General features: G+C 38.9%; 1 long non-coding RNA gene across 3 annotated transcripts in view; it reads right to left on the bottom strand.

Annotated features, from left to right (window-relative positions):
• Window positions 1-229: 229 nt before the first annotated feature.
• LOC136007632 (uncharacterized) overlaps window positions 230-19,012 on the bottom strand; it is a 154,759-nt gene continuing 135,976 nt past the window's right edge. For all 3 annotated transcript variants that reach the window (XR_010609779.1, XR_010609777.1, XR_010609778.1), the window contains 2 exons: window positions 3,352-3,620; window positions 230-2,923 (listed from right to left, as the gene is read on the bottom strand). This is a non-coding gene — a long non-coding RNA (uncharacterized LOC136007632). The remainder of the gene's footprint in view (window positions 2,924-3,351; window positions 3,621-19,012) is intronic.

The following is a 19,012-nucleotide window of genomic DNA, read 5'->3' as shown; positions in this document are numbered from 1 at the left end:
AGAAAATGCAAACAACAAAGAGTACTGGTTAAAAAAAAAAAACAAAACCAAACACAAAACTAAGATGTCCAGAGTATAAAAACAGTAGGATGAAATTTCAGAATGCCAACCTTGTAACAATACACCATACAAATAGGGGCCTTTCAGTTAGTAGTGAGTAACTGAGTCACTTTTATTTGTGTATGTGTCAACAGCTGCATACTCAACATTTTACTACAAAATACCCAGACAAAAAAAAACCAACAGAACAAGCAAACAGGGGGTTCAAAATTATTGCTGATTTTGGGCACATTTATTTAAACACCTCTGCCCCATTTTCAGAGAGCAGGTTGTCTTCTGTAGGAAAAGGGAGAAAAGGGGAAGAAAATACAAATCCTAATAACGTCTACTTGAATTCTCAAATCTTAAATTTAAATCCTAAATTCTTAGTCATTAGAATCATTAGAAATCTTAGTAATTTTCCAAGCTGAGGATGACTTCCTTGTATTTAATTTCTTTGTGTTTTTTTGAATGAAACTCTCTTAAATTTTATATTGGAATAGCCATGAATTGGGTTTGGGCTGATAAAGTAACTTCTAACTAGAAATTTCCAGGAGATAAATGTTCAGATTCTATGGATCCGTACTCATTCAAGACTTTTTTACAGGACTACACCTAAATGGTATTGAATAACAACTAATAATTGAACAGTATAGCTGCCCAGCTACAAAACTCAGGGACCTGCTTTCACAGCATAAGTGAATTGCAGTCATTTCAGGCATCTCTTACCAGCAAAACAACTTCAGGCTGTAGAAATGAAATTGTTTTAAGATGTGAACTTAAGGACATTATCTAGTTCGATCAAGTTATCTAAGCTTTACTGCCATGTTATATTGCAATCCAAAGGGATAAGAACATTATTTATGCCAGGTATCAAAATATTCTCAATTAACAAACTTTAGAGAATCAGAAGAATGTCTGTAAAGCAATGCATGTACATACACGAACACTACTTCAGTTTACAAAGCTGTGCTCTGCATAGGTGAGGAGGAAAATCTGCTTTTCATTTTTCGTCTCACTTAGATTCATATAGAACAGCTGAAGTCAGGAAAAGGGTTGGTTTGAAAAGTATGCCAGTAGAAAGGAATGTGAGTGTACAAGTCATCTGAATACACCTAATTTTAACAGCTGAGCATGTCAAAATGATATCTTTATGAGACACGGCAGTCCTACAGGTGGTATCACAGTATCAATTGCTGCATTTCAGTTGGAATAGTGATACAGTTGCACATCAAATGGTAGCTAGTTGGGAGTGCTGGAAGGAATCCCTCTGCTAATGATAATTCAATAAAAGGGGGAGTAAAATTTAAGTCAGTCAATGATTGCAGCGTCAGAATTATTTTCAGAATCATACAAAGTGACAGCTTTTATTCCATGGCTATAGTGAAATGTTTGGATGTGGGGTAACTGCAGTTGAGTCAAACAGCAGCAAAAGTCCCTAGAAAAATGATGATTAAAAAAGAGAAACCAGCTTAGACTTGTACCAGAAATAATCTTTTTCTTACTAATGTAATCGTGGATTCTCAAAAACAGTTTCTAAGAGTTATAGGCTCAAATACCTACTAAATAGGAACTGAGTGAGTGCCTACTTGACATCTGCCATGGAAGCGCCTTAAAAAGCAAAGAAAAAAAGATTTGGAAAATATAATTACTAGTTGCTTTGGGTTTTTTTCCCCCCAGTGACTCAGGAATTAGTCTCCTGAATCCCAGACATTTGAACATGTATGTCTCCTCTTCCAACTTCCTCCCTCCATGCCATCCCCGTAGGGACCACAAGTGAATTTGTCTAGATTTCCTCTGAATGTCTGCACAGTGTTTCTCCTCCAAAGGCAGACACTACTGTTCTTATTTTTAGTACCACAGACTAATCAGAATGACTCGGGGAATTCTTGCTCATGCACTGACTCCAGCGGGAAGAGTTCGAACTCGGTGCCAGATTGCAGCATTTTCATTCAGGACTGCTGAATTTTACAAGTGGTCCAAGGAAACAGTTGTTCCTGTTGTTTGTATTACAAACCCAACAACATGTATACGGGGTGTACTTTGTTTTCAGTAACCTATCTTGACCAAAAACCAGAGATAACTTCCACTGGAAACATACTGGAAACAGTCACTTTGTAGCCTTAAGGAACAGCAAAGATTATTTTGTAAAGTCTTCATAGTTTGAAATTCTTTCTAATGAAAACTCTCAGCTTTTGACCTCTGAACACTTGAAACTGAATGCAGTTCATCTTCAGCTACACTTCTTCAGGTAAACTGTGAAACTCAGTTGCCAGGACAAGAAAATACTCTTCTTCTAATAAAATCGATCTTTATCTTTCCAGTGCTAGGAAGTGAAGGTACACATTTAGGAGCAGAATTCTAACCCTACTGAAAACCATCGAAGAAAAGCCTTACAGTCTAATTAATAGCATTTTTAAGAGTATTAGTCATTAATTACAATACAAATTTCCATGTAGTTTTTTAACTGAAGGACACAACATTTAAACACATAAAACATATTTTCTGTAACAGACTATTCTGTCTTTGACCTCATGTTCGCTTTATTAATTTATAATATAAATGCAGGGAATAAGTAACTGTTCAGTAGGCAAAAAAAGAAAGCCCTTAAAATCTACAAGGTTAGTATAGATCACTGTTTGTGTTGTTTTAAGGCATTTTATAATAGAACAGGCCGCTCATGCTTCCAATGCTATTTATTTCACAGAGCGTATTTTTAGAGCATATTTCTGTTGCTGTTGCACAACAGTAGCAGCTCCAAGCTCTGTTTTGCTATACACTTTGCTTCTTCTCTGTTGCAAGAAACCGTCCACATGGCAATGCCAACTCTCTTGAATCACATGGAGAATATACCATAAAGAGTCATCAAGGGAAGATCTTGGAACTGAAAGAAGAAATGCACCAATGATAAGTGATAAAATTGTAAAACTAAAGAAAGATTTATTTGACACAAAGTAAAAATAAATCTTTTCTTGGATGAGCTTAAAAGCAACTTCAGATTCACATCTAGCTCTTCCTTTTGCTACATATATTTGTACTACATACAAGCAAGTAGACTAAAGCTCTAAGAATGGATGGCTACACTCAGATAGGGAAGGTGATTTTTCTGTTCCAAAACTATGTTTCTTAAGAATGATCTTTCTGGTTCCTTTTGAAATACCTTTGTGCAAGTCTTGTCTTCACCATTGTGATGTTGAAATTATGTTGCTGCCTATGAACTTTCCATTTTTTTAATTTATTTTTCTGGAAGGAGTAATACAAACTATATTTTATAGACAGTTTTCAAGTTCCACCATCACCCAAAATACTTACGCACAGATAACACTTCAGACTAGTTTATTATTATTTCTGTTATTATGAAGTCTGAAAGAATGAAAATCCGTTGATCTTCATGTAGTACACAGCAGTTTATATTGTGAATGAAAAGTGAAATATATTGGTATTTTAGAGATGTGGATTAGTGACGGAGATTCTCAGAGGGTGGTTCCACTTTGGTTCCTTGCCATTCCTGCGCTTCTTCTTGAGCAGAGAAAGAAGTTTTCATGTCGTGTCATGTTACATTATCAGTGGGGGGAGATAATCTGCAAAACCAAACCAAAATTAGAACAAATGTGGAAGGGCTAATAGAGATCTTAATTTACAAAAACCAGCAAGGAAATCTGTCACCAGGAATTAAGGAGTTAGATGCAGATTTACATTATTTCATGACAGTGTTTTAAACTTTAAATACAGTTTTCCTTTTGACAACTTCAACCATAAAACAAGCACTATTTCTGTGCAAAGGGTTAGCTAAAATAAGAATTCTGTCTACTGGAGAAAATGCATTGTTTTGCTGAGCTTAATCTGAAATAAATCTTTATGCTATTTGTTGATGTTCTGCATGGAGACCACACTTAAAAGGAAGCTAATCTGTAAAGAAGACCAACTGTAACCACATCAGAGTGAAGTGGGTTTTTTTTGTTGTACTTTATTATTTTTCCATAGGGGACCACAACAGAAAACATGACTGGAAGGAACCACAAAATTGAAGCAAGACACAGCTGACATTCTCACAGTCTTGGCTCTGCAGCTAGTGCAAAAGAAGTGAGACAGAATGCTCAGCTTCCCTGTAATATGCATTTCCTTGTTAATGGAAACAAAAATTAAGTTCAAATGAAAGCTGCTAAGGTTTTCTCCCAGCAAAGCTTTCGTATCATTTCAAACTGTGTGAGGCAAAACCCATTCTGTCTGGAAAGTACTGGGATTTCTCTTCACAAATGGTTTTTGGATCCAAGATGAAGTTTCAGGTTCAAAAATAAGACAGACAGGCAGAAGGCATAGAAAATGCTAGGATAGCAAGTGCATGCTGAAAAGCCTTGGGGTCTCACATGCTTATGTGGGACAGTGAAGAAAGCAAACTTGCATCCAGCAGTCTCACATCCCTGAGGCTTAGGTTGCCCACTGTCCTCAGGTGGAAACTTTCACTCTTACATGCTGAATATGTAGCTGTCCAAAGTGAAACAACTAAAAATAAATGGTAAAGGTTTATCCAGACACAGTCAATACTCCACACTTGTGCTGAATATTGAAAAAAAAGAAGTTTCAAGTCTCTGTTCTGAGTCAGTGTTTGGTACTTTTCCCTTTCTAACTTCAAGGTGAATTTTATAGACTAGATCAAGGTACCCCAAAATAATGAAAAAGAGAATGGAGATCATTAAGGATTATAATAAAACGTACATATAATCCTGAAGGGTTATAATAAAGTAACTTTTGTAGTTCAAGGTTTTTAGGTCTGGTTACTTCAAAGGCATCTCTTCTATACTTCCCTACAAATCTCCCATCTGAAGCATAACATCTTTAAGTGAACACTTGAGACTATCTTCTACCATGCTGATACCCATCAAGATGTCAGCTTTCACAGAAAGCCAACAGAAAACTGTTTTAAATAAAAACACATTCAGACTGATAGCTTAGAATTATCAAAGAAAAAAATCTGAAAGAAAGAGTAGAGAAACAGGAACCGGCTTAACCATGATATCAAAGGCTTTTAAAAAATAATTGCAAACAGATTTGCTATCTAGTTTTGTTTTCTTACAAGAGAAGAACAGAGGGACTGGCAACCAAATTCCAAACAGAAGATATATAAATAAAATAGCTTCCTCCCTACAAAAAGAATATTTCAATTATGAATGGTGAATTTAGTAAAAGAAAGATTTTGCCTTGGTTTTCAACAACATTCTGTGTTTCTCTATTCACAGTTGTTGGAAATTCACCAAGTACCTCCAATAGCAGAAATGAGAACAGGCTCAATTTATAGAATCCCAGACTGGTTTGGGAAAGCACCTTAAGATCATCCAGTTCCAACCCCATGCCACAGGCAGGGACACCTTGTACTAGACCAGGTTGCTCCAAGCTCCTACAACCTGGCCTTGACCACTGCCAGGGATGGGGCAGCCACAGCTTCTCTGGGCAACCTGTGCCACCCTCACAGGGAAGAACTTCTTCCTTGTATCTAACCTGAACTTACCTTGTTTCAGTTTGACCCCATCACCCCTTGTCCTATCTCTACAGTCCCTGATTAAGAGTCCCTTTCCAGCATCCTTGTAGCCCCCTTCAGCCACTGGAAGCTGCTCTCAGGTCTCCATGCAGCTTCTCTTCTCCAGGCTGAACAGCCCCAATGTTCTCAGCCTGTCTCCATACAGGAGGCGCTCCGGCCCCTGAGCATCCTCGTGGCCTCCTCTAGACTTGCTCCAACAGCTTCATGTCCTTCTCAAGTCATCAAAAATAAACAGGTCACAGCTGACCCTTTTAAACTCTGAGTGAATTGTTATTTACATCTGCTCTAAAAATACACTCCTGTGAAAACTATTTACACCTTTTATTGTGGTGTGACTGATAGACTTGTCATGTAGAAGCATTCTAGTGTCATCACTCATCACGAAGTGCTATAAAGGGCAAGTTTTAGCTTTCCTGGATTAGATCTCTTTTTTTTTACCTGCTTTTCTCCACCCTCTATCAAGGAGCTAAAGTGGTATTTGCTTGCTATTCATTTGTTTAAAGTACGAATAGTAAGTCTTATATCACTTTCAGGACTGAGATCATCTCAAAGAAGAAAGACCTCGTAGGGAATTAACTGCCTCAGTATTTTACAAATCTTGGTCTAAGTGCAAGGGACCAAATACATTTCTCCCTCCCATCTGTACGTGAAGTGTCATCATTGTGCTGGTAACAGGGAACAGAAAATAGATTCTGGTTTTCCACATTTCATCATGTCAGGCATGATCTTTTGTCCCTGGTGACATCTCCTGGAGCAGCCACAGCTGCAAGTGCTAGTGAAAAAGCTTTTCTTAGAACCATCATTCATAGAGCTGTTCTGCCTCTTAGGCATTTAGTGAAGCACTAGATGTTGAAGCTTGCACTTTACTGGAAGTTGGCTGATGTCAGTGGACACAAATGTGTTCATTAAGTACACTGAGGTTACCCTTGGTATTGTAATTTTGTTCTTTGCAAAATTTGAATTCAAAATAATGAGAAAGACAAAAATTAAATTACATCCAGTGAGGTTTTGTTTCTTCTAATCATGAATACGACAATTACTGATCTGTATATACACACACATAGGGGATATTTAATTCGAAAATTCCTTAGACTAGCAAGGATTAGTAGTAAAACATCAACAAAAGGTATTTTGAGTCACTTTACCTAGAGCTGTCCAGCATCACAGTACTAACTGTGTACTACATGGAAAGGGCGATCAACTTTATCCTGTCCTTGAGCCAGACTGTTCAGCCTAGCCTCAGTATCTATAGATTTAGATCAACATTCAGAACTGAGCAAAAAATAATATCTCTTTTTCTTACACCCATTCAAGCTGAAAATAAAAGAATCACTAGGAGACCACTACTGGGTTCTTTTTCAGTACTCAATAAAATACAGTAATATGGGACTACAGAGATCTTCCATGTGCAAAAATATTTCTGAAAGTTCCTCTTCAGTGTCCCATCTTTAGTCTTCTAATCCAACTTTCAAATTCATTGACCCGAATGCTAATTTAGGTCATGCTTTTCATTAAGCCATATAAACAGACTTTTTTAATAATACCCCTAAGAAACATAAGTCAGTCTAACATTCAGTGCTATTTTGCAGTCACTGGTAAATGAGAATAGATAAATTGAGTCAAAATATTGATGGGCACTTAATAGGAGTCCGGGAACAAGTATGAAGGGTGATAAAATGAACACAGTCACTATTTGCAGAAGTAAGTCAGGAGTTCTCAGACTCACTATGCTTCCTCACAGGTTTGCCTGCGCGACTCAAAGACAAAAGATTTGTGTTGCCTGCAACTGCCAACACTGTGTCATGTTGTTATGTGTGGTGTTTAAAACAGTTTCTTTGCTGAGGAACACCGACTATCCTTTTAATGAGATGACAAGCATTAAAGTGCCTCCAGGTAGAGAAATGAGTTAAGAGTAATAGGAAATCACTGACACTGAATTAAACATCTTAAATTATGATCTGAAAATGGAAGAGCAAAGGTCTCCTTTCTGTCCCTTCTGTTTGTTAGACATTTTCCATCTTGAATTCCTTCCAGTGTAGCAAACAGCTTTGATTGAAGCATGCTGCAGTTGTAAAAATACCATAAATATTGTGTATGCAACATAACAACAGCTTCCAAATTAGACTGAATGGAAAAATGCATTATTCTGGGGGGGAAGAGAGGGGGTAGGGAAGCCCACCACTAAGTCTTACAAAGCCAAGAAGAAACATAGACAATTATTAGCTTTTAACAGGCAAAATCTCCACTCTGAGCACATCTGGCATAATTCCTGAAGGATATTACTGAAGAATGCACGCCTTGGTATTGAAGCCGTCTTGAAGCTAATGAAGAAAGATCAGCATCTACTCTGTGCATGAATATCAGTCAGCTTACTCAGTTGGCTACTGTGACATGAGTTTGCCACAAAGGAAACTTTTAAATGGGAGATTATGGAATGGGAACATGTAAGAGACAGGGAAAGGAGAGACTGCCTGACAAAGTTCCAAAAAGTCTGTACAATCATATAGCATAAGGCTGGCTGTTACCAGTCTTTCTAAAGGAATAATTTTCTTGCTTTTCAGTGTAATCACTATAAAAAAAAACCCCAACAGAACAAACCACTAGACATTTCCTGGTAAAATATTTATTACTGCTGGTGGTATTACTTCTGCTGAAGTTTCCATTGCTTGCTTTTAATTCTGCTGTTCTGTTACATGCTGATACATGCTAAGAATTCACATCATACCTCCCAACAACTCCTTCCAGTAGTTGACATAGAAAATAGACCTCTCTACACCTTTAACAGGAGCAAACTGCTCTTTTAAATTGATGCCACGCCGTGCTGCCTGGCAGGCTAGCATCCACTATGGTGTGACATCCACTGGTGGGGTAAGGCTGGGAGCAGCAAGAAATACAATAATCTATTATAACAGGAAGCTGTTTATCTTAGGCACCTACAATACCAATAATTAAGATGTCTACTGCATCAGGTAAATTTTTATCACAATGATTTCTGGTTGTACACTTTACCGAGAAGTAAAGCATTAGGGACTTGGGAGGGAAGGGGAGAAGCTGTGAACACATTATTTCTGTGCTATCCAAATTACTTCATTGTTGGGTTTGTGATTTTATTTAAGCAAGGAAGGAGGAAATATTCAACAAGCTCTTCCTGATGAAGCATATTCCAAGACTCAACAAGATTTATATTTAATTCAGAAGTCTGTAGTAACAGGTTGTGCCTCATGTCTCTTTCTCTCCTGCTGTTCTGTTTTTGCAAGCTGTGTTTCCCTGCTAGGCTGCATGAAAAAAATACCTAAGACATCTGTATGAAGTTACAGCCACTGAGCAAGAGACCTGAACAAAAACACTGTAAAACAGAAGAGCAAAATCCTGAGAAGTTGGAGCATAGAGAGGGAATTGTTGCTAGGTGAACACCACCACTGCAGTCCTACAAGCACTCATTTCACATGGGCCATTCCACATTATTTCCAAAGATTGCTAAGGTACAAGCAAAGAGGAACTGCTTGTGACACAGCTAAGTTGTTTTGAATGACTTCTCAGAAAACCTAAAAATTATTCTTTCTTCCTTGGTTTCTCTTTTATGTCCCCTCAAATATATTCCTTAGCCAAACTAATTTAATTAGGAGATGCTTTCTTTGGCCTCAGCACTAAGCAAAGATTTATTCCTTCTTTTATGCTGTTGGAATGGTTTTGTTGACCTAAGTGAATAAACTGTCTTCATGATTGAAACTGCAGTGAGCTAACATAGATTAATGGATACATCCACAGTCATCAGACCAGCAAGACTTTACGCCTTATAGGATGCTCATTTCAGAAGATGGGAATGGTTCTGGCTATGCAAGAAACTCTAATTTGAGGATGCTTCAGGCTTCAAGCTAATGCAAATAAAATGTTTCCTAGGCTAGTTGTGTTGTCACTCTGCTCTTTCTCTGCCAAGCCTGTATTTATTGCTGTACAATAAATTCCAACTCTGGTATCTCTGAGGACATACTTTCAGCTCTTTCACCCTTTAAGAACTTTTTCAGTTCTCCTACATTTTGACTAAGGTTCTGGTATAAACTCTCATCTTTGAAAACAATTTATTATTTTCTTACTTCACAAGAAGAAACTGGCATAGCACAGCCACAGAAAGAGAGACTGAAGAAATACTGGAAACAGCTATAAAAAGAAGAAATAACCCCAAAGACCTACCTACTATCTTAGAGATGTTACAATCAACCCAGATCACTCTCTCTTCTATAGCAGGAACTACTGTCCTATCTAGGCAACCAGAGTCTCTGTCTGCCAGGCAACTGTTAAGGATTACAAAACTCACTCGGGTCTGATTAAGGGTGTGTCTGCATGATTGGGACACAAGAAGAGAAAACAAAACAAACCTTCAAACCTCCTCTGGGAAGACTGCCAGGAGAGGGAATTCAGTGTATGGCATATTTCCAAGGGAGAAGAATGAAGAACCCTAATTCTAAAAGAGGATGGGGGCAGGGATGGAAGGCTCTGATTAATATGAACAGTTTAGACTGCACAAGAAGGGGAATGTCAATGCTTAAAAAAAGAAGACATTAGAAAGGTGCCATGTCTTTTAAATTTGCCTAAGTAAGTCATTGATTCTGCCCTTAGAAGTAAGAGCTGATGTTAAACCTAGCTGAGAGCTAATGAATCAGCAAACACAAATTTGATACCATCTTAAGATATCTTTTTCTTTCTTATAAAAAGACACAAGTAGGCTTGTTTGGAAAAAGCTAGGCTTAGCCACACTACTACATCAGTTGTCTTGTATTAGTATTGCTGTTGAGTCAGTTCTGTAGTTCTTGCAAAAACAGAGTGAAAAGACAATCTGTGTTTATGAAGACAAACTTGCCTACAGCTGTACTGCAAGTTTTGCCTAACAGTAAGGCAATAATTCATTTTCTGTTCTCTGTGCTTTTAAGTTCCTGAAATTTGTTGGGGTTTTCGTTTTCATTTTGTCTCTGGTCGGTTATTTTACAGTTTTGCATTCATTTTCTTTAAATTGTTAGGCTAAAAAAAAAAAAAAAACAAAGAAAAGTTTGAGCTGTTGTCAGTTGTCATTCCCTGGTTTATTCTGGTCATATTCATGTCAGTTCATACGTTAGGAGGATTTTCTACTCAGAAGAGCAACTTTCACACGTCTTTGGAAGACACATCAATTTAACGGTTAATATATTATTTCCTTTGCATTTCATATTGCTAAGTGAACTTAATACATCTAGAACCTACTAAATCAACCAGTAGTTATTATGGTGAAACAATATGACCCAGGGCTTTAGAAAACATGGGTCCACTTTATAAGCAAATGGGCTGAGTATGAAAAAAAACCCGTGACATCTTTTACTTTTTATGACAGGGGAAAGAGGGAGGGAAAGCTAATTAGGCTAATTGTCCAGACCAAGAACTAGATTCAAGTGTTGCCAAGGCGAGTCTCCCAAGCCCTTATGCAATATACAGGGAAGAACAGAGCGTTCCTAGAATAAGATTTGTTACAGCCAGAATACTGAGTACTCGATATAAAATGTGGAAGTACCCATACAGAACTTAGGTCCTAACTTGTTTCTCTCTCAGATTTAAGTTAAATCCTCACTGTATCTCTTCAGTTGCTTAAAACTATGAACTAGCCATCTACATCCAATCTTCCAAAGGAGTGGCAGAGTATAACTGAGGATATCCAATTCACTCTCATTCACGCACTCATGCATTCACTTACTCTTAGTCTCTCTCTTTCCTCCAATTACCACAAAATACAAATTGCATAAACAACCTTGGAAACAGGGACCAGATCTATTTCCCACATATAAAGACTGGAATCTATTTCCCAGGATATAAGGGAGGCTTGTAAGAAAGACAGGGAAAAACTTATACCAAAGCTTGTAGCCAGAAAACACAGCAAGCCAGTTTTAAACTATGAGTAGTTTTAGATTAGACATAATGAAGAAATCTTTTATTATAAGGGTGCTGAGGCGCTGGCACAGGGTGCCCAGAGAAGCTGTGGCTGCTCCATCCCTGGCAGTGTTCAAGGCCAGGTTCAATGGGTCTTGGATCATCCTGCTCTAGGGGAAGGTGTCCCTGCCATTGGCAGGGGGTTGGAACTGGGTGAGCTTTAAGGTCTTTTCCAACCCAAACCAGTCTGTGGTTTTATACCAGCTGAATGACCTAAGTATGGGTCTTCAAGATGTCATCTTGGACCTGACAACTCTTAGTAGACTAAGGAAATGTAAACTCTTATATTTACGGTATTACTAGCAAAGGAGTGGAAAATTTAACTGCTGCTTGGGACGGGTGTTCTGGAACAGAATTACCTTCTTTTCTCTATATGTTTATGGTAATCAAACATACATTATCAAAAACACATGCAGCACCTACCTCCTGCAACTGTGGTTTTAAATCGCAGTAAATAATGCTATCGTATTTTGTGCTGATCCCAGAGCTAATATGACTTAAAAGACTGAGAGTACAGTTGCCAGACCTTTACTGAATCTAGGTGGAAAATTCCGTCTTCTCTGAGGTCTTAAACACAATGTGTGTGCTCAGTACTGCCCAGGTGGCAGTCCTACATACATCCAGACATAGGAGTGTAGGCCAACCAAGCACTTTCAACAGGAAAAGCTTACATGTCTATGCACCTCAAAGTGCCTGAGTTCTGCAGGTGGTTTAAATAGAACATAGAATCATAGAATAGTTAGGGTTGGAAAGGACCTCAAGATGATCTAATTCCAACCCCGCTACCATAGGCAGGGACACCTCACACTAAAACATCCCACACAAGTGTTCGTCCAGCCTGGCCTTGAACACTGCCAGGGATGGAGCACTCACAACCTCCCTGGGCAACCCATTCCAGTGTCTCACCACCCTAACAGGAAAGAATTTCCTCCTTATATCCAATTTAAACTTCCCCTGTTTAAGTTTTAACCCATTACCCCTTGTCCTGTCACTACATTCCCTGACAAAGAGTCCCTCCCCAGCATCCCTATAGGCCCCCTTCAGGTACTGGAAGGCTGCTATGAGGTCTCCATGCAGCCTTCTCTTCTCCAGGCTGAATAGCCCCAACTTCCTCAGCCTGTCTTCATACGGTAGATGCTCCAGTCCCCTGATCATCCTCGTGGCCTCCTCTGGACTTGCTCCAACAGTTCCATGTACTTTTTATGTTGAGGACACCAGAACTGCACACAATGCTCCAGGTGAGGTCTCACAAGAGCAGAGTAGAGGGGCAGGATCACGTCCTTCAACCTGCTGGTCACACTCCTTTTGATGCAGCCCAGGATACGGTTGGCCTTCTGGGCTCTGAGCGCACACTGCCATAAAACAACTAACATTAAATAATGCCTCAGATCCACATTATGGACGAGTTCCTTTACAGATTTGAACCCTGGGAGTCAAACTCTTCTTGCCCAGTTGCTATTTTATTTCCATGCCTGAGGTTCATGGATCATGGAACACCTCCTTTTCCTTCAGAGCAGATCGTTCATTTCATTCTGTGTGTTTCTCTCATTTCCTGATTGCACTCCTCCTCTCCTCTCTCTAGGAAAAACTAAAAGCACCTCATTTGATTTCCTAAGCAGCTCATCTGAAAATCCTGTTAAGCAAAATTCTAACCTCTGAACTAGTTATGAAATGCCAGCTATCAACATTTTAAAGTTATTGATAAAAACTGTGTCCTGACTGATGGAATAGAAAGGAACAGGTAAACCCATACATTTACAGAAACTATTTTCAAGGTCTGTAACTTTATCATATATTGTGCTTAGTTTACAGCAGAAATACAACTAATGAGGTCAGCAAACAGCATAAGCAGTGTAGATTTAACTTTTCATCATCTTGAAGACCAAAACTTTAATTAAAGCAGAATGCAATTAACAGATTAACACTGTATTCAACAAAAAGTATGCTAACATACCTTAAGCCTGTCCCTCTTAACTTAGATCATCTTGTCAACTAGATCCTTCCTTTTCCCCACCCTTAATTCCTCCTCTAAACATCCCATAATAAGTCTTGTGCAATCCAGCAATGTTCTTCCCCTGCATCCCATAATGTGCCCCACACCTCTAGGCAGTGAAACCCCTCAGCCCAGGAGGTGCTTCTGTACTGACTCGTGATGGGTGTCACACCTGGACCTGGGACAGCCTTGGAAGGGTCTGGACAAGGTGTCAGTTCTTTCCTCTGAGTTTTGCGATTGGGTTTCTACCTGCCTTTGTGCCCCTGTGCTCATCTGGGCTTGTGGTGATGGTCCTTTCATGGGCTGATGGCTCCTGTAATGGGCCTGGGAGCAGCAGGGGCAAGGTATTATACAGGCATCCCCCCACACTTGACACTGTCTGTGCTCCTTTTAGGGTGTGCAGATGAGTTCTGTCACTTAATACGACATTTGCCTTTTATGATGAGATTCTGCATCCAGACTCATAACCAAAGATAAGTCTGACCTTTACTTTTGTTGATTCCACAATTTCTGAGTTAATTGCTTTGAAAATAACGAAATAAGTCATTTTACTACCCTCAGTGACTGAAATTCATCCCAATCAAAACCAGGTCTACCAGGGACTCAGAAACCATCCAGTACCACCCTGGAAAAGAATTAGTCACTTCTTAATTTACACATATGAACTACATTATCATTTTATTCATGCATTTCTCTCCCAGTTCTTTCTGTTATGGAATTATTTCCAGATGTCACAGCCATCAGCATTTGGTTTGAAATACTACCTGCAGAAACATGTGACTTGCAAGCAATAATATTTTATCAGTCTCTCATCACCACTAATCCCATTCCATTCATTTCTCCTGAACGTTCGTGTTAATTTTTCTCCTCTCTCAGAGAACACTGTGACAAGCTGAGCTTTGTTGTGATTTTTTGCCCTTGCCAAAACTCCAGCTTCCACTACAGTGATCCTCCAACCTTACCCTGCTTCTTCCTTTGGCACAGCCAACTGCAGTTGACTACACATTATGTCAGCAGAGTCTAGGAGTCATTTATCCTGCCCCAAATCATATTCAAGTGTTTCTTTTTTTACTAGGTAGCAAAGAAAGCAATCTTCTTTTCAGTCAGCACACAACCAGAAACAGTGTGGTTATTTGAAATGAAAATTCCTAGTCCTGAAAACCATAGTTTTCCTTTACAAACAAAATCAGCCTCTATTTACAGCTATTGCAGCCCACCTATTCAGAAGAACTCCAGCAGAGAAATTTAAATTCCACTTTCTCTTTATGATCCTCCTTACCATATGCCAGCCAAGGCATTCTGCAAGTCATTCTTCCCTGCTTTTGTATTTTTTGCTGGCTACAGCCTAGAGAGAAACACATAATTTATACTGGGAGAAATCATGATGGGAATTATGCTGTGGGTAGGAAGAGAGGAATTAGTTGTCAGATTAGGGGAGAAAAAAAGGCTGCCAGAGTAAATATTGCCATATTTTTCTTTTAAAGTGGAAAAGCAGGAGTTTCAGTCTCCCTGCCCTATACATATAACTTGTTTCAGCAATTATCTGAAATGCAGGCCTTTTAAAATAAAATCTCTTATAAACTGTGATACCCAAGAGCAGATTTTTAAAAAATATACTTCAATGTATGTCCATACTTCAGTTCTTGAAGTATTGTGTTCAGACCATATGAGGCATGGCTGTACATGTCCATTTATACAAAGATTCAACACTAGCAACCTCTACTGGGTTTCCTGGGCAATACAATTTTCATGTGTAAACTTGCTAAGGCTAAACATAAGCCAGGCTCAATACAGGATGGCAGGGCAGCTAGTCCCTTATGTTATTTTCACCTTACATACTTGCATCTGCAATTAATAATAGCTTAATTCTTCCTGTGTGCATATGCATGAGTAGGTGAGACTGGCTTCATTTGTTGTATAGACAGGAGGTTACTGAAAAACAAAAATGCATAGACAGTAGAAGATTTTGTTTCCTCTCCTGAGCCTAAAACTATATAAAATGAACTAACCATTTGTCAGTGTGTAAATCTCAAACCTTCTCTAACCTTTGCTGTTCAGTTGTTGTTATTGTTTCTACCATTGCCTCTAGCCAGTGTTTTAAAAGTTGGTTAACAGGAACCTCTCTTCAGAAAGCCTGCTGAAGCAGCATGAACAATTAAGTCTTTTTCATGCATTGCAAATCAAACACTGCAAGCACTGTTGGCCCTCAGCATGTGTACGGTAACAATGCCATTCAGCAAAGCTGAGGGCTTAGGTAAAGCAGAATGACAGCACCAGACAGAAAACAGTGAGGGATAAGTAAGAGAGATACGTTCCTAAAGGCTGATTAGCCATTAAAACAGCTTGAGAAAATACAGCTAGGAAGACGTGCTGAGCAGTCAGGTTTATGCAGTCAGCTTCTTTTCATCAGCCTTTCCACAGAAGACAAAAACACAGAAGCTACTGAAGGAGGAGGGGCTGCATTCAATGTCAGACTAATTAAAAGTCATGAGTGACTGTTGACTAAGGCTTAACCATGGAAGAAGACACAGGGAATTGACTGAGGCATTGCCTTCAGCGATTAGAAACTTCTGTGGCTTTGGAGCAGCAGGTTCAGTTTAGTTTCATTTCAGGAGGAAAGAGCTACGGAAACATTCAGTGAAGCTTATATATATGGTTTACAGTTCTGTATCCTTCATTCACAGTAAGGCCCAAGAAGATACTTTAGAGGTGCTTTCACTTAGTAGAAACTGGCAGAAAACAGAGATCTGGGAATTCTTTTGTAAAAAGAAAAGAAGCTATAAGGAGTCTGTTGCAATTTTAACAAAGAAAATGCCACTGCTTTTGAACAGCTCTAACTGGTTTATAGCTTAAACTGCTTTTATCTTTGCTTGCTTCTCTCCTTCCACTGTGGCCTATACCATTAATGTGATCTGTAGCAGGAGCTTGAAAAGTTTGAATGAAAGCTGCAAACCCCTAACTCTGCTACCACACGTCCTATCTAAGGTCATGATCAAATTTATTTTCAAATACATGGGCATTTTATAGTCAATTTTGTCATTTCCTACTCTGGACAAAGGCCCTGAAACCCTTACAGTTGAAGTTTATATATACCTGCAAGAAGCTGTGAAAAATGAAAACCACAGGCCAAGGCAGATAAAGTGATGCTGGAATGAACAATGAAAAAGACACTACAAAGGACAGGGTTGAGAAACAAGCTATTTAGCCCTCTGCAGCAAATCACAACAGTGCATCAAAAATTGGACCAAATTATCCTGAACTGAAAGGAAGAAAAGAGCCTTCTGAAAAGGCTAAATTAAATTTCATCTCAGGAGTGAGAACTTTAGTTTTAAATGTCTAATAAGGAATTAAACTTACAGTTTCAATTATGTATTAAATTTCTTGATTAGTCAGCCATTAAGGCAATGGTTCCAATCATAAGAAACCAGAAAAAATCTAATAGACACCCAAGGCACTGATAAGCTGCAGTTTACTCTCAGCATGTTGCTGCACATTGCAGTACATGCCATTATCTTGGTAACAAATCCACATGCCTACCTCTGGTCATCTTACTGCTAGTTTTAGATCAGTTAGTTTTGGTGTTTTCACATCTCAGATTAATGTGTCATGTCCACGTACCTGCAGACTCAGCCATCAGATGTATTTCAGTCTCAGTCCTGCAGAGCTGTGATCAGGGTAACTTTAGTGGTGGCTGCACCAAGGGACATGACAGCATCTCTGTTCACTGCCATGCAGCTCTGGCTTTGATCTCTCCTTTCTCTTCTGAAATGATGAATTGCCTAAGCCAACATGAGCTTCAGTACATATATAAAAAAGAAATCTAAATTTTGGCGTACTTGAGTCAGTGAAAATAATAAACCTCCAGAATATCTCACTCAGAAGGAAAGAGAGAGGCTTTTCCATGACTTGATTTCTTCAGCTTTCGAAACGTCTTGTTTTAATCAAGCAAACTGCTCTAACCAGGTTTAATTAGTCTTATGTATGAGACAGGAATTCATATTACTTCTTCATCCTTTAAAAAACATCTGTGACATGAGCAGGAGAGGTACCAAACAAAGATAAAAAGAGCTTTGTAGTATGAATCCAAGGTAACAAATTGCTGAAGAGCTGATATATGTAATCCTCAAATGGGAACAAAGAAAAATTCTTGGAAGAGGAGCATATAGTAGGAGTTAGTCTTGTGAAATTCAAAATTGTTAGAGGTGGTTGATCTGTAATTAGTCTGTCATTATTGGGAAACTGAACATGAAATGAATTATTGCTGTGATTTAGAATAAAACTTACTGCATTTCAATTCAGTGCTGAATTTATTCCAGGGAGAAGTGCATATAAAGCAACTGCCATCGAAAGATCCACAGAAGGTGGTCAACATGTGCAAACAACAAAACTGGGAGGACACTAAATGCTTTAAGATTTATGAGATGGTGTATATCATAGGGAGGTAATAGCTGTCACTACAAGATACATCAGCTTTATTGATTTTGAAATGTGGCAGGGAAACTAGCCTTTTTACATTAAAATTCTACAAAATAAAACATAACAAGAGAGGACAAGGGGTGATGGATTTACACCTCAACAGGGGAAGTTCAGGTTAGATATAAGGAAGAAGTTCTTTGCTGTGAAGTTGGTGAGGTGCTGGCACAGGTTACCCAGAGAAATGGTGAATGCCCCATCCCTGGCAGTGTTCAAGGCCAGGCTGGACAGAGCCTTGGGTGACATGGCTTATTGTGAGGTGTCCCTGCCCATGGGAGGGGGTTGGAACTGGATGATCTTAAGGTCCTTTCCAACCCAAACCAGTCTGGGACTCTATGATAACCACCTATGACAGAATTCAAATTTCAAAAATGAAGATCTTCTATATCTTAAGTCTCTATGTATGTGTGGATGCCCACATATACATGTGTATTTTACATTTATATTTCACAAGGACTTGGAGATGACAACTTGGTCAATGTAAATAAAAAGTCTTAACAAAGCAGCAGTACAGAGGAATCACTAAAAGGTCTTCTAACAACCTCCTTCTGGTAGAGTTCATGTCCTGGCTATGGATAAGTACTCTTTAAAAAGTTTATTCTTAACTAGGTATGAAGTTAACATGTACATAACGGAATTTTAAATCAGAATAAATGCATGTATATATGTGGGTGTATATATGGACACACACCCCCAAACAGATGCCCTGGGGTGCACCTGATCCAAGTCACAGTTTCCAGCACTCATTACTATTCCTGTCGTATTAAATTCCTGCATGAAGAGTTATAAATGGGAGAACAGTCTGAAGACGAGACTGAGCTTCTTGTTCCCATATATTCTTTCTCTCTACCTATACTTTTCTGTTACTCTCTTATCCCCTCTGCATTCAGTGTTGAGCATTCTAAGACCAGAATGGGTAGCCCTGTGCACAGTTCTCACTTTTAGCCCAGTTGGCTGCCGAAGAACCACTACATCTGACTGCAGAAATGACTTAAGAGCCCTGTCTCAGCCAAGGCCAG

Source organism: Lathamus discolor, chromosome 2, assembly GCF_037157495.1.
Source record: "Lathamus discolor isolate bLatDis1 chromosome 2, bLatDis1.hap1, whole genome shotgun sequence".
NCBI lineage: Eukaryota > Metazoa > Chordata > Aves > Psittaciformes > Psittacidae > Lathamus > Lathamus discolor.
The sequence above is the reverse complement of the archived record's forward strand: the minus strand, read 5'-3'. Positions and strand labels throughout refer to the sequence as shown.